The sequence below is a fragment of the Equus quagga genome, chromosome 9 (genome assembly GCF_021613505.1).
Source record: "Equus quagga isolate Etosha38 chromosome 9, UCLA_HA_Equagga_1.0, whole genome shotgun sequence".
Classification (NCBI taxonomy): domain Eukaryota; kingdom Metazoa; phylum Chordata; class Mammalia; order Perissodactyla; family Equidae; genus Equus; species Equus quagga.
Window position 1 is genome coordinate 42,386,509 of NC_060275.1, and position 14,747 is coordinate 42,401,255.

The 14,747-nt window shown below is 37.6% G+C and overlaps 1 pseudogene; it reads left to right on the forward strand.

Moving 5' to 3' along the window:
• Nucleotides 1–1,520: 1,520 nt before the first annotated feature.
• LOC124244542 (rho GTPase-activating protein 42-like) lies at nucleotides 1,521–7,264 on the forward strand (annotated as a pseudogene).
• The last annotated feature ends 7,483 nt before the right edge of the window (nucleotides 7,265–14,747 follow it).

The window sequence follows — 14,747 nt, forward strand, 5'->3', positions numbered from 1 at the left end:
TCATGGCGATAAACAGATGATCAGGAAAAGTGCTTAGTATGGTGACTTGTACACAGTATGTTGTCACTAAAATAATGTTACCATAACTGCTGTATTGGGTGCTGGAGGTGGAGGAGGGAGAAAGAACTGCCTGAATGAGATGACAGTGCCCAGGCCTTGACTGACTAGTAACGCCTTCTCAAGAGGTGGTCTCAGAAAGGAAAGGCCAGAGCTGCCTTGCCACATCTGAGGTGAGCTAATTTTAGAACAAAGTAGGAGCCTGCATAGAATGGAGGTACAGCAGCAGAAAAGAACTAACAGGATGGGTGATGGTCTTATTTATGTGTCCAGACTATGGAAGTGGAGCAATTTTAAAACCTCAAGCCTAAGGTTTGAAAGTTGCACCCATTGAACGTCGGACCCGTGGGACTGTCAGCAGAGCTGAACCTGCACTGGGAGCCACATGGACTTCTCTCTAGAAAAGTATGATCACCAAAAGGGGATTGGTTAAATATGTCAAAGCCCTATGCTAATGCATTGATTCTAAAGTTAACTCAGGTGCCACGTAACATTCTCTGAAGAACTGTACTCTTTTCCTGAAGAAGCTTACGAGTTGTCAGTTCCTCTGTTGACAGTAAACTGCCTCAGAGAAAGCTTTTTGCTTTATATCAAATATTGGTGAAGAAGAGAGTAATGAGCAAAATGCAAATGAACAAATCACGAAAGCGACATTATTCTCACTCTCTGGCCTAAAGGAAAGGCAAATTTTGTCTGATTAAGAAGGTGAGAAACTTCAACTTTTTCTACTAAAGTTTCTCTTTTGCCTAGGCCATTGAAGAATTTAAAAACAATCAACAGAAGCAGAGAAAAAGAGCTGTAAATATTTTTGAGACTCTAAAAATGTTTCTAAACATCCTCAGTCTATCATATTTAAATGCAGACAAGGGAAGAAGTAAATGAACATACCTTGAACAGCAGATATGTACCTGGCCCTGTAATAGCTGGTTTCTTTATATTTTTCTTCGTTTTATTTTAATCTTTAAGCTACTCTGAAAGAAAAATGTTATTGTTTCCAATTTACTGTTTTTTAAAAAAGTAATTTGCTAAGTCTAATCATAGATGCATCTGGCATTTGGAAGCAAGTTCACCTAGCTTCAAAATCTGTGTTCTGAAATACTTTTTCTCCCAAAGGTAATAAAAAACTTCTAAAGTTTCTTCCAATTCTAAAATTCTAAAAATATATTTAAATTTTAGCTTTAACAATCTTCCTTCCAGCAAAATTTCAACATGGTTAAATGCAACGCTACACATATTTCTTGCCTACACCTGAAAAACTGAAAGTGGATTGAGAAAAGCCATAAAAATGCTGACTGGACTCACTTTAAATTCATGATTACAAACCTCAAAGGGTCTTTGGTCCTGCCAGGCAACCCCACTCTCCTTCCCTGGGAGATTCACTCTATCATGGGACTCTTCCTCTTCTGCTCCTCCGTCCTCAAACCCTACAATCTCTTCTCTCTCCTCACTCTCAGTTACCAACCATGCTTTTCATTAACAGAGGAATTGGCAAACTTCCAGATGCTTCTGTTTACATGTCTACCAACTCACTTGCTTCGGTACGTATGCATTTTGTCTTTCCTCACGTCGCAATGGATGGGCTGACTGCCACAATCTAATAATAGCACCTCAATTTGTGCATTGGATTCCAACATCTCATTAAATTATAGACTATCCTCCTTAAATAGCTCCCTTCTCTCAATCATTATCAGTTTTTTCATGCCTACTAGAACATTCCAAAGAGTGTATGTATGTTTATATATGCTTATACATATGTGTGTGTGTGTGTGTGTGTATGGTGCACTTGCAGGGCATTTTAAACAGTGAAATCACCAACATAAAGCATAATAACGCAAAAAAAAGTGACACTAAGTAGACTGTGAAAAGAACACTTGTTTATTGCATGAGAGCTGAAACAAGAAGGCAGAGGGCTGCCTTGTTTGACCTCAACTGAGAATGTACACATGAAGTGACTCAAAATTTTCACTACTCTGCAAGTCTGCAAACGACTGAGAAAGCACCACGGGTGTTGATTTTGGAGTTACAAGTAAATTTTAGCAAGTAGGTGAATTCGCAAATACAGAATCTAATAGGGGTGTGAAGATCTATAGCCAGCATTGGATCTATAGCCAGCATTGGTGGTCTAGTGGTTAAGATTCAGTGCTCTCTCTTGTGGCCTGGGTTCATTTCCTGGTCAGGGAACCACAACACCCATCTGAAGCCTGTCATACTGTAGTGGGAGCATGTTGCTGTGATTCTGGAATCTACAAGTATTTCAAATGCCAACATGGTCACCCATAGTGGACAGGTTTCAGCAGAGCTTCCAGACTAAGACAGATCAGTATTACAACTTTTGCCTCAAACAAAACTTCAAATTCTCAATAAAATCTGGCTGTATTTTTCCACCACAATTATGTAACACTCCTAAAGTTCTGACTGGGAAATTTTCTCTCTTACCAAACTAAAGAATAATCTCACCTTTTTCTTATCAACAAGTTGTGTCTGTGATATTTAGGGATCTCACATCTGACAGTCAAAAACAAGCTTTGACTATAGATCACTATATGTTTTGGGCATTAAACTTAGGAGTTTTAAAATCTAGTGACTATCAATTCCCATCTACTTATGCGAGTAAGGTTTTTTGGAGTGTTTATACATACACACAAATATAATGAAAAATTTTAAAAGAATTGATGCTAAACTATCTCATTATTAGCTTTATAATCAAAATTCATATTTCTGTGTTTATATATAATGTGCTACTAATAATTATAATATTATTGTATTATTACAATCAAAAATAATTTTCACACTTAGGATCTTAGGGAAATTTTTACACAGAAGTCTTACATCTCGATGATTTTAGGACATTACAAACTTACATTTAAAAGTATACACAGATGTATTTTTGTCAGAGAAATATTTTAGTGAGTAAGCTTTAAAACTTTTTCAAGGGGCAAGCCTTATGGGCAGGAGGTTAAGTTCGCACGCTCCACTTTGGCAGCCTGGAGTTTGCCGGTTTGGATCCTGGGCGTGGACCTACACACTGCTCATCAAGCCATGCTGTGGCAGTGTCCCACATAGAAGAACTGGATTGACTTACAACTAGGATATACAGCTATGTGCTGGGGCTTTGGGGAGACAAAACTTTTTCAAGCATAATAGCATATTGGATATATTTTGCAAAAGAAGTATTACAGAAATATTAGTTCAAAAGACAAAATGTAAAATTTCTGACTGTTAAGGAAGTCTTGCTCAGGTATTTTTAGATGAACAAGGGTAACCATCAAAGTATGTGGTCTTAGAATCACTAAGCATATTTAAAAGGTGATAGAACAGTGTTATTTTAAACTTTAAATATTTCAATATTTATAACACAGTAAAATTATATTCCTTAAAACAACTTAGATTCATACTGAAAAATTTTAGTGTCAATTTAAAAATATGCAAAGGGCTATCTAGTTGTTTCAAATCCTTTCGTGCGACCCAGGGAAACACAATGTGAAGGCCACTGGCCTGTTCTACCTCTAAGCTTATGACTATGAGGACTTAGTCTTCTGACCTGTTCTGTTCTCTGTGAGTCTCCTGGAGGGGGGCTATTTTTGAATCCCATGGCATTAAATAATATTGCTTCACTTACTACCACCTAATTTGTATCTCCACTCTCCACCCCCCAGACTTATATACCCAACCTTACATTTGACATATCTACTTAGACATCAAAGATGCATCTCAAAACTGAATGTGTCCCCAAAATGACTCTCGACTTTTACTCCCAACCCACCCTAATATTTTCCTCTCCATTATTTCCCATCTCTGCAAATGCTAACTAAAAAAAAAATGAAGAAAAAATTAACTTGGAGTTATCATAGACCTTTCTCCTTTTCTCTTCCTCTGAAATCACACGTCTAATCCAACAGCTGCCCTGTGGGCTCCACTTTGGGGATGTATTAGGAGTCTGACCACTTCTCACCATCTTCGCCTCTAAAATCTAAGAAAGGTGCAATCATTTGCTCCCCTTTCCCATTTCTCCCCCTCTTGATCACAGCAAATGAATCTGAACTAGTCTCCCTGCTTCTCTTCTTGCTCATAATAGTCTCTAGAAAGTAGGAACAAAAATCTTTACAATTTAAGTGAACATTTATTATTCCTGTGTTTAAACCCGCCAATGCCTTCCCCTCTATCCCAGGGTCCTAGAAGCTATCAGCCTCTATTTGTTTTATCTTATTTCCCACCTCTCCTCCTCACCCCTGCACTTCCAGTCCCACTGCCCTCCTTTGTTTCTGTACCAGTCACACTCCCATCTTTGCACTTACCTTTCCTTCTGTCTAGAATGGAACTTCCCCAGCTGGCCACATGATGGCAGTCTCTGCAGTCATTCAGGCCACCTTGACCACCCTACACGTTAGCACCTTGACATAGCATTTCCTATTGCCCCTATCCCTTACCCGGCTATATTGTTCCTTCATAACACTCATCACCGCCTCGCACATAAATAGTTTTGTGCTACTATTCTTATTATCTTTTTTCACCTCATACCAGAATATAAGTTCCTTGAGACCAGGAGTTTTTTTCTGTTTTGTTTATTACTAAATTCTCAGAACTTCGAACAGAGCTCAGCAGAGAATAGGTACTCAGTAAATAGTTGGTTAGTACATAAAGGAATATCTTTTTGGCACAAACCAAACAAGTAAGGGAATTGATTTTTTCCAGGCTATTGCAACAGGGCGATCTGAAAATCAGTGTCTGAGTGGTGCGGTTTTGCCCTAGACTTTTACAGAGAGGAGTAAATAAGTGTAGAGGAGCAGAATTTCTGACCCCAAAATGTGCCTGTTTGACATAAGGATTATTTTGGCTGGTTGCTCTTAAGAAATAACAGGCACAGGAAAAGCTCTGAAAACCAAGTAGAAGTTACTCTTTGTAGAAGACTGATTCAAAGTGCTAATGATGTATTAACTGTCACTTGAGAAATTTCAAAAGGAACAGATGAGTGCAGCAAAAGGTAGAAAGAAGAAGTTTGACAAGGAGAGTGAAAAATACTATTCTATTCTTGACAAACATTTAAATTTGTCTGCAAAGAAAAAGGAGTCTCCTTTACAAGAGGCAGATACATAGATTGACCAAGAATATCAAAACTTCTAAGAAGCATCACTAGAATATGTCTTTAAAATTCAAGAGGTTCGAGAAAAAAAGAGGTTTGAATTCATTGAACTGCTTTTGTCATTCCTTTGCAGTTTATTTACCTTTTACTGCAAGAGAGACGAATTTGCCCAGGAATTTGCACCATATAAACAATGGCTGCAGTTCAACTTGCAGAATACAAGCAACAATTTTGAAAATACTTGGCAAGAGGTAGAGTGGTTGACAGCAAAGGATGAAATCTGCCAGCCAAGATTCCAGACCCCCCAGCCAGGGAATGATGGAAGGCTATCTTTACATCCAGGAGAAATGACCGCTTCATTTTACATGGATTAAACATTATTGTACACATGATAAGGGAGGTAAAACATTTACAAAGAGCATTTCAGAAATGCAATCCAGTGGGGAAGTGAATGGCCTTATTACCAGCTCACCAGAAATGTCTAAATTAAAGTCTGGTATCCAACTAAGGACAGACTCAATTGACAAATGATTCTGCTTTGACATGGAAGTAGTTGACAGGCATGGGAGCACCACATTGCAGGCCGTCTCAGAAGCTAATCGGAAATCCTGGCTTAAAGTCATGGATGGGAAGGAATTGATTCACACCCTGCCTGCCATTACCAGCAAGAAAGAAGAAATGTACCTAAATGAAGCAGGGTTCAACTTTGTAAGAAAATGCATTCAAGCTGTGGAAACAAGAGGCATCACCGTTTTAGGCCTGTAACGAATAGGAGGCGTGAACTCCGAAGTTCAGAGACTCATGAATACCACATCTTCTTCAAAATCCCCTCCTGATATTGACATTGATATTGAACTATGAGATAATAAGACAATAACAAGTCGGCTGAAAAATGACCTCAGGTGCCTTGCAGAACCACTGATGACTTACAACTTATACAAAGATTTGATTGTTGCTGTTAACTCCGATGACCAGAACTTCCAGGTGGATGCATTGGTGCACAATTGCCAGAGAAAAACAGAGAGATGCTGGAAATCTTAATAAAGCACCTGGTCAAAGTATCACTACACAGCCAATAAAATCTTATGACTGTCTCAAAACTTGGTTTCACATTTGGCCCAACTCTAATTGAGAGCACAGGAAGAAACTGTGGCTGCCATAATGAATATTAAATGTCAGAATATGGTGGTTGAAATTCTGATAGAACACTATGAAAAGATTTTTCATACTGCCGCAGACCCAAGCATTGCTCTTCCTCAGCTTCAGTCTTGATATGCATCCTGAAGGACAGGAGCAGCCTGCCTCTCCACAGGCTCCCGGAAGCCCAGAAGGAGGTATACTCCATGCCTGGCAGAACACTATAGGGACTCCTATAGCGGCAGCCCAGACTGCACACCCACAGGGAGCGAACCACTCTTCTCTCACTCCTCTGAACAAAACAGCACTACAATGTCAGCTTCCTGCCAGCCCAGGGACAACTCTGGAGGGATTCCGTCATTGCATCCCCACCACCTCCCAATGGACGGAAGAGTCTTGGTCTGTGGACTAGTCCTGAATCAAGTTCTAGAGCAGATGTAAGCAAAACAGATGCAGAATCAGATTACCATACGGTTGCCTCCCTCACTAGCCCAGGATATGTTTCCCCACCCACAGACCTGACCAAGAAAGGGCCCTATGGACTTTCAGGACCAAAAAGAGCCTCAGCTTCCTCTCTCTGATCCCTCTCTGCTGCTAAAGGAAGCAAGAGCTACAGTGGATCCATTCAAAGCTTAACTTCCATAGGTTCCAAAGAGACACCCAAAGCCCCACCAAACCCAGGCCAGCCTCCAAAAATGTGCGGGAGATTAAAGCTAGACACTGTCTTAAGCAATGGCTACCAGCGCCCTGGCTCCATTGTAGCAACGAAAGCGCAACTGTTTGAAATGGTGGTTCCCTTCAGCCAGTTTCTTCCGGGCGGCGCCAAGCGAAAGCCACGTACGCCTGCAAAGCAGAGCACAGCCAGAGCTCTCCTTCCCGCAGGGGGCGATGTTTCCTAACGTGTGCCCATCAGTGGAACCAGGAGACTCGAAGGTATTTTAAGAAGGCAAAACAGGACTAGTCCCAGAAAAGTATGCTGTCTTCTTCTAATACTATTTAGTGGATAGCAGTATCTTCATGGTATCCATGGTAACAAGTGATAAGTGCTATGATTTTATCTGACACAGATATGGAGATGAGCCCACTCAACGAAAACAGTCAATTTCTATCAAGTTCTACACGAGCAGACTATGTAGCTGTTTGCCATTGTTTTTATGTAGTTTGGGGCAGGTTTCTTATTTAAAAATATTGCTTTTTTTTTTTGATAAGTAACTCTCCGCAATGTCTCTTCCATAACAATTTTAGAATCTCAAATATTGTGTTAAGGAGTATATCCCAGAAATTTTGAAACTGGAAATCTGCTATAAGAATTTGAGATCTGACCTTTAATGTCTGGCATTCTCTGAGGAACCTTGAAATCATTACGTAAAAATGTAATTTAAATTGTTCGTTTATTATTTTTTCTTAAAAATATACTGCTTTTATATATATCTATATATAGGTATGCACAAATATAAAATATAAAAATATGTGTATAAAGAAGTTACCCTTGTACAAGATATTTACATTTGTAAGGGAAATCTCCATTTGTAAAGTGTGTCTCTCTTGCTGTACCAGGAAGACAAATAATGACATTTCTGATTCTTGACTTTGTGGTATATTATTACAATTATTCTTTTGTATAAGTACTGAAAATAGCTATCATACATTCTTTTGTGTACTATAGCCTATCTGACCAAATAATATCGGCGTTTTGAGACTGCACATTTTTCAATGTTATTTTCTCCCTCCTGTTTTCCCTGGCATTCTACTACTGCTGTCACTTGGGCAGGAACGTGTATTTGGAGTTTTGCAATAGGTGACTGAATATTTATGGTGCTCAATGCCATCCTACACATCCAATAAACAGCAGCTAACGACATCCCTACAGACATCCCACAGCAATTGGGTCCTTGCTTAATCATACAGCATATGACTAAAATGAGTACCAGTTGCTCCGGTGAAAAATTTGTTGTGTTGTTCATAACATGGAGTATTTCTCATACCAACATTCATTAAAAATTAACAACTTTTAGAATACATGGTACCATACACCAATCACAGTGGGGAAGAAAACTGACACAGGGTCAAATTACAATAGAGGGGAAAGGAAGTATGGTAGTGATGGCTTTGAGATCATTCGTGGACCTCTTATTAGCAAAAAAGAAAGAAAGCAAGCTTCTTCGCTTCCTTGCTTTGCCTGGTGTTCATTTATCAAGGGTCAGGTCAGCCATCACCTTGAATCCTTTTCTTGAGATTTATGGTACTTATAAGTTTGTCTCCACGTACTAACCTTTAAGTTCATTGAGTATAGATGCCAAGTATTTTATTTTTCGGTTTTATCTCTGAGCAGTTGAATGAAAAAATGAATAAAAAAATTATAGAGTGGTTTGCTTCTGAGTTTTCAGGTTGTTCTTTATCAACTTTAGTAATACTGTTAAGCTTTTGAAATAAATATTCATTCATTCGTTCATCCATTTACTTAAAAATACTTAATGAATAATTACTATGTAATTACTAGATGTTTGGCTGACTCCTTGTAATAAAAGAGAGCTTTACAGGAGAAAAACAAACACAATTTTAATAACATGTATACCACCACTATGCATGGGAGATGCCCAGGAAAACTGAGTTACTCCAGAACAGGACCCAAGCTACCACCTTAAATACCATCTTCAGCTAGAGACAAAAGAGGTTGGGGGTTGAGGGAACAGTTATGGGAAGTTATCAGGCAAAGCACAGTAAACGAGGATGTGGTTGTTAGGCAGATTTAAATCCATTTCCATTGATCTGTTTCTAGGTATTTAGTCATCCTCCTTTTTCTGGTACAGAGAGGGAGATAACTCTTACAAATGGAGATTTCCTTTATAAATGTAAGTTTCTCCTACGGGTAATTTCGACTGGTTTTCAGAGCTTTTCCTGTGTCTGCAGTTTCTTAAAACTAACCAACTTGAAATAATCCTTATGCCAAAGAGGCATGTTTTGGAGTGGTATATTCTGCTTCCTTTCACCATCAAGTAGAGTAAAATCTTTAAGGTACTGTTATCCTTGTACTCAAGATTCTCTCCTTTCATTTAAACTCTGAGAGCTCTTAAAACTAATGCTTATTTGTATTTACAACGCTTAATTTGTCTGAAATATTTAAGTACTTGTGACTGACTTTTCTTTTTTGAAAAGCAGAAGGGGTGAAATATCCAGTAATATAAGTGCTTGAAACATAAAATGAATTCCTTAAATTTATTTAATGACCATATCACTGCATTTAAATGTACATTCCTGAAATTTTTTAAATATCACTTTGCTTAAAATAAGATATTTCAGTCTTATATGTTGAAAGAAATTATTTACTTTTGTAGTATTATCTTTCACATAGTGACAATAGTATTGTACTGATAATTCTTTAATGCCAAGACAATGTACAAGTAAGCACTTTTCGATTCATCTATGCACCAAGCATTTTTTCCTCTCTTTTTATTCTATGGAAAGAATATTAAATGTTCTGAATGGTTGTGTGAAAGAATTGTATCCTTCCCTGTTATAATAGTATGCCCAATTAATATAATATTAAAGAATCAACTTTATTCATATATAAGTTTTCTTCCTCAGGGACTTCTATTTATAATTTTAATGAAATTCCAATCACATTATGTAGTCACATTTTAAGACGATCATCACTGTCCAAATATTGCTTCTCATGTGTATTTGTTTATAGTAATTAGTCTGATTTACTTAAATGCAGTGTAAGATAACAAACATATGCAAATAAAGTCTAGAGGGAATAGAATCAAAATTAGTCTTCCTGATTCAGAATGGCCTGTTCAAGGACACCTTCAGGCAAATTGAAAAGTATAGAGAATTAACCGATGTCATACCATTTTTGGTATCTGCCTTCTTCCCAAGGGTACGATATAATTTCTTCTTTAACCATCTTTTGCAACTGGATCAAGGCTCATGGATGTTGTAACTCCTCCCCTAAATGGGTGAACCCATGTGTTTTTGCCAACATAAGAATTAATCAAATTGAAAAATCAATATACTCTAGTTGATTCTGATAATAGAGTTCCATCTAAGTTAGTACACATGGGATTTTTTTAATAATCAGGGGCACTGAGGTATAATTTACATACAATAAAATATATAATTTAAAGTGTATAATTCAGTGATTGTTGGCAATAAATAAGATAATGTGCAGAAAGTGCCTAGTCGATTGCAAATCATACAATAGTCTCTCAGCAAGTGGTAGCTACTCATCATCTCACAGTCAGTTCAGTTCGTGTTTCTAACCACTGCGCCGCAGGATTCGTAAGCATTATGAATCTCTTTTGCTTCACATTCTCCCTCGAATTCTTACTCCACTCTGTGGAAGAGACACAACACAAACGTGTTAATGCATGAATAAATGACAGTTCCTCCTGTAGGGGAGGAAGACTTTTCCTCTGCCTAATGTGGGTTCATCTGGCCGGAGAACGAATTAAATTCACATGAGACAGAATAGCAAGAGAAAATTAAACAAAGCTTTATGAGGAACCATGGCCTGGGGCCTTTCTTCCCGAAGGAAGAAAGGGCACCGAAGAAGTGGGGTGCACAGAGTGGTTATATACCCCCAAACAGGATATTTCACATATGATTGAAATGTCCCTCCCACAATAGTCACAAGATCGCCCTGTCGGCACAGCCCTTGATGGACACAGTAGATAGTGGTCTCGTATCTTAGAGGGCGTAGCCAGAGGCAAGTCTATTGTCTTGAGCTGGGTGGTCACAGGTGAGTGCAGTAATCAGTTCCTAGCCTAAGGAAAGATGCTTAATCCTTAAAGAAATGCCAATGTTGGGAGGGGGAGGGAAGTCAGTTACAGGAGGTTACCAGACAAGCACAATAAAATGCAGATTTAAGTCCTTGCCTTTGGTATTGATTAAGAGTTTCTAGAGAGAAGGTCCTCTCCTTTCTTCTTCCTGGTACAGAGAGGGAGGCACCTTTACTGATAGAGATTTAGTTCTACTTTCTAGTTGCTTTCCTGTCTGCAAAGAAACCAGCCTCAAATAGTCCTCATGCCAAAGAGATATATCATGGGGTGGCCATTCCAGTCCCCACACTCCTATGCTCCTATTCCTGCTCTAATACTGCTTCCACTACTTCACCTGGAGTAAAATCTAGCTTCTCCCATGATACACATTCCTTGAAACACTCCTTACTGATGTAGATAATTGAGAGGGGAATAATGGAAGGCCCAGGTGAACCCCAGTAAAGAGTCCCAATCCATTAGGCACCAACCTCCTGGCCCAGATGGATTGTATTTGCCATATTTCTTCACAGGAAAAATAGTACATGTATTTGTAAGACAGTCTCCAATAAGCCAGTTGAGCTACGGGATGAAATCTCCCACGGGACACGCCAGAACAATGATTCCAAGACTGTCAAACCCAATCCTCAGTTTTTATAACATATATCACTATAAAATGTTAGTTTTATAGGAATGCTCCATTTATTATCCTGAAATAAAGTTCATGGATAACATAACCTAACTAAACACAAAATTTCTAAAAAATTACATATGCTTCTTACTTGCAATATAAAGGCAAATAAAAAAGTAATTGAAAATAAAATTTTGCATTTCAATGTAAATTGCTTGGACATGACCAAATAAGAGGACATAATGAAATAGCCTGATACTGGGACCCACTTATAATTAATAAATATTGGCTTTAGAAAAGTAAAGAATCAGAGGTCATCTATGATGTGGGGTCGGTGAGCCAAGGAGTCGAAAGAAAGATTTCTTAGACTCTTAAGATCTGGCAGTATTGCTCTTTTATTTAGAGAATAGAATAGCATGGGGACAGGACCCATGGGCAGTCAGAGATGCTGCTAGCATGGGGAGCTGCTGCTGCTGCCGGTGGCATGGGGACAAGACCCATGGGCAGGCAGAGCTTCTGCCGGCATGTTGCTGTTGCTGCTGCCGCTTCTGCTGCCAAGTTGGGTGGAGAGTAAGGCTAAATTTAAGGCATAGGTATGTGAGTTATCTCTTTACAAGACAAAGGAAAGAATATATAAAAAAATTAAAATGGTATCAGTGCCTGTAGGGTCTGGCCATTTGGTGGTCCCACAACTTTTAGATAAGAATCAAACCAGATTGAGTAAATGGCAGAAGTCACCGCTTGAATATTATCCTCAGCCAAAGACAAAGGAGGATTTGGTGGTGGGGGGTCAGTTACATGAGGTTGCCAGACAGTAAACAACTTAAGTCCTTGCCTCTGGCATTGATTAAGAGTTTCTAGAGATAAGGCCATCCCCCTTCTTCCTGGCACAGAGAGGGAGGCATCTTCACAGGTAGAGGTTTCCCTTAGAAATGTAAATGTTTCCCAACAAAGGGACAAGCAAATTCCACTCCTCGGAGCCTGCTTCTCATCTGTAGTTTTAAAATTAACCAGCCTAAAAATCCTCATCAATCTATATAAAAAGTACAGAAAAATATGGAATAAAAATTGGTATTAGGATAAGTAAAAATAGGCCAGATTTTGGTTTTCTTTTGTTTTTGTATTTGATGAGAGAAATAAATAAATGACATTAATGGGCATAGAAATAATATGCCAAGACAAATTACAGACTGTGGAGGAGACAATGAAGACAAGGTATTCTCAAAAATAAACTGTCCATTAGATGTAAGTTAATGTCAAAATAATTCTCTGTATTATGACATAGAATGGAGTAGTAACAAGTATCACAGAAAACAAATCATGTCTTACAATTTGTGTTGTTAAGAAATAGACTAACAAAGAGATTCAAAGTGGCTTAAGCACAATAGATTTTACTTACCATGCAGTCTAAAGGTAAGCAGTCCAGGGCAGATCATACAGCTTGGTCAATGCCAACAATGGCTTCCAAAGTGGAAGCATTGTTAACATTTCCCAGCCACCAGCAAGAGGGGAAGGAAATCCAGAATACAGGGCTCCATCACTAAGGAGATGATTCTGAATTGCAAATACTATCTCCTCTTTATGCCATTGACCCAGACTTAGTCATATGACCATACCCAGATACGGTAGAGTGGGAATGTGACCAGCTGAAACACAGGGGCATCTAGTTCTCACAGAAGCAATCTTTGACACAAAATTCTACCCCCTGTTGAGTCAAATATTCCATTTCTGTAGTTTAAAAAGACCTTACAGATTATGTAGAACTAGAAAAAAAGTTGGAAATTTAAAAAAAAAAGACAATCCTACAAAATGCTTTAGAAATATAGTGTAGACTTCCCTGGACTGTCATTATAGGACTGAACAACAACAAAATGCCTCTAACAAACAAATAATTTCCATATATAATTTTCAAAAATTAATAAGTGAATATGAAATGTTTTTTAAACACCTTTAATAAAGAAGTTCAATGAGATCCCTTTATTTCATGAATCTCTGCTAATTGAATAAAATTTGGTTCTTCCGCTGTTAAAAAGGACCCCCCAAATTTCTTTCTTATAGATTTGCAATTGGTTTTGTTACTGTTTAGTAACACTACTACTGTGTAAAGACAGCTGTTTTAATAGAACTATGTAGTTGGAAATGCTTTAACAATAGATTTAGTTTCTTCCCAAGGAGTGAGTATGTAAGTTTTAATTGGGTCCAAAACTTATCATAATTAGACACATTAAATCATGCTTTGGCTTCAAAATAATTTTTTATATTAATTCTTCCTGAATTATTGGCTAACATATTTTACATCCATTTCAAATAGATTAATCATCCAATCTAATATTGCATGTTCATACGGATTTTTTAATTTCAGCATTTTGTCTTTTTAAATAGAACGCAAATGAGAGGAGTATGATTCCATTTCTGCATGCTTGAGCTTATCCTTATTTAACTGCTGCAAAGATAGAAACTGAATGTTTTTGGTAAGAAAGGATTTTTTAAATAGCCTACGATTGTTGATATATTTGCTAATGCTCCCTTTATTTCTTTATAGGATAAGAAAGACTTCATTTATATTTCTAATGCATATTAAAGATATGTGATGTCGTTTCATAATATTTTAACTTTGATATTCAATTTTTTTTTGATTAACTAAATTCTACAACAGAATCAATTAATGAACAAGATTCTTTTAGGGTAATCTTAGAGTTAGTTGTTTATTTCTTCTTTATTGTCTTTTCACAGTTTATGAAATTTATCATTCAATAGATTACATTAATTATATGAGTATCACTGATAACAGCATTCTTTAGTTTACGAAGTCTTTAAAAGTCTTGGTAGCTAAGAGTGATTGATGAATATTGAAATAAATGCTAAAATACTTGATTCAATTTTTAAAATGAGACTTTAAACCCATGTATTGACTCACTATACCTAGGGCTCCATCTGTTTCATGAGCAATGATATTGGAGAGGGGAAATTTTTCATGTGAATATATAAAGGTTATAAAAATTGTCATTTCCTTTGTACTTATTGTTAATGTGTCAGTTCAGGTTTTCTGAGAAGTAGAGACCAAGGCAGGATTAGACGTTCAAAA